This window comes from Arachis duranensis, chromosome 4 (assembly GCF_000817695.3).
Source record: "Arachis duranensis cultivar V14167 chromosome 4, aradu.V14167.gnm2.J7QH, whole genome shotgun sequence".
Lineage (NCBI taxonomy): Eukaryota > Viridiplantae > Streptophyta > Magnoliopsida > Fabales > Fabaceae > Arachis > Arachis duranensis.
In genome coordinates this window covers 55,071,863-55,074,335 of record NC_029775.3, presented here as the reverse complement: position 1 = coordinate 55,074,335, position 2,473 = coordinate 55,071,863, and positions in this window count along the sequence as shown.

Here is a 2,473-nt window from a genome sequence, read left to right as displayed (position 1 = left end):
AGAACGACCCAAGGTTTGAATACTTCGGTTTATAAAATTAGGGGTTTGTTACTAGTGACAAACAATCTTTTGTATGAAAGGATTTTTGATTGGTTTGGAAACTATACTTGCAACGAGAATTCATTTGTGATATTCTATACCGTCAAAAATCCAATCATCACCTGACTAGAACCCTCTCCCGACATCTTGTTCTGGATATTTTGAGCAGCCACTGTTTTCTTGGTCTTCTAGAGGAACTTCATCGAATCAGAATTGGCCACCATCTCTGAAAAAGAAGAAACAGACCACATAAACAGTTACAGAATGGATGGATATAAAAAATGTGTGAACAAACAAACAAGAAAAGACTGCCTTATAAAGAAGTCGGGTGCTACCTAGTTCGGAACGAAGGAGAGCAGGATCTCCTAAAAACTTCTTCCTGTCCAAATGAGGAGGCTCTCCCCAGTGCTCCTCGAAGACACTTACAAAGGCCCTCTCAACCTCATCTAAACTCTCCCATGGATACTTAAGGACTACAAGATCCTTTTGCCACCAAAGGGGGAAGGCGGGTTCTTTATTCTCATCCAAAATGAAAGGGTGAACACCCTTAACAGTCCAAACTTTGAAATAGAAGTTTTTAAAATCTCAGAAAGAGTCATCAAACATAGATAAGACTTTCTTTCCCTGAGTAGCCCAGAAAGAAACCCAAGAAGCCTTCTTCTTGGCCACCCCCGGTTTGGCCATCACAAGCAGATAAAGGAAAAGGGAAAGGGTAGGTCGGACACCCAGCTCTTGACATAACAACTGAAAACTCTTCATAAAAGCCCAAGAATTTGGGTGAAGCTGAGAAGGGGCCACGTTATAGTTCCACAGAATGTCAGTCTCAAACGCGGTGAAAGGAAAGGTAATACCTAATTGGGTAAAGAAATAGTCATAAGCATAAAAGAAGGGACGCTCTGTCCAACTTAAGGGAGGGAAACTAACCCTCTCCTCGGGGTCGAGTGATACCAGCTTGTAGTTCTTTTCATCCTCCCTACTCCCACAAATCCTATGAAACCTCCTAAGCTTCTCACACCGAGTCAGCTACAGTAACACAAATTAACACTATGAAATCTAACCAGTCAGCCATACCAGGAGGGACCTTTGTAGACATCTCAATAATATTCTTACGAGAAGACATAAGAATCTACACCTACAGTAAGAAAATGAAATGAAAGGTCACTACCAAGTAACAGGGGCAGAAATAGAAAACAAAAAGCAACCAGCAGACAACAAAATGCAACAGTAAAAAGGGCGCCCCAAGGATCAAAGATCACCACCAAAACCTAGAGGCACCCTTTGGAGGCAATGCAGATACAGGAGGTCGAAAACCCTAGCTTTACCAACAAACAAGAAAGGCGCAAAATCAAAAAGCTTCAACCCTTCTTCAAACCAAAAAGCAAAGCAAGACCGAAACTTTAAAAGGAAAGCAGAAGCATGCAACAGAAAAAGCTAACACCAAAAATGCAGGAATCGTGACCATGAAAGGTTATACAAAAAAATTGAATTTCACGTATTAACTACCGGCAAGTATATCGGGTCGTATCAAGTAATAAAACTCACAAGAGTGAGGTCAATCCCACAAGGATTAGTGGATTAAGCAATTTTTAGTTAAATAGTGTTCTAGTTAGGCAGACAAATTGTGATTTCTTGAGATATTTAACATGAAAATAAAGTGAAAAAATATAAATGGCAGGAAATTGAAATGATTGAAAGTAAAAGAGAATGAATTAAATGGCTGGAAGTGTAAATAGAAAAAAATTAAAATTGCAGGAAAGAAGAACTAAAATATAAATAGCAAAAATGAAAAATTGCAAGAATATAAAAGCTGGAATATAAATGACTGAAATTCTAAATTGCAGAAATGAAATAGGGAAATGGGTTTGGGGTGATTAGAAACTAAAAAGAAATTGAAGTGTGTGGTTGGTGAGATCGCTAGGTATCAGAGGTGTTGATTTCTCATGAATTAATGTTGATCACTTCCTTCTCAATCATGTCTATAGCGGATTGTGAATAATTGGATCCCAATCTCTTGGTGATTCAATTTCTCTTGTCACAAAAAATTGCCAATCTCTAGATCTAATTGCTCATGAGAAGAGGTGAAGATCAATTGCTAATCCCAGATGCCACACAACTCTCAGGATTTCAATTCAGGGTGGTTACATCTCACATACCAACCCAGAATATATCAATCAAGAAAATCATGAGAGAATAAACTCCAAATTGAATTCTATGACTCATTTCTCAAGTTCATCACATAATTCAAATAGATTCAATACCTCTCTCGATAGTAATTGAATCTGTGAAGCACAAAAGTTTCGTCTTAGATGGATCACTTGAATAAAGAAGAAGAGAAGAATTATCAATTCATTAAAACCAACAGAGCTCCTCCCCCTAGTGAAAATGGGGTTTAGTGACTCATAGCAAGTTGCAAATTCAGAACTGGAAATTAAAC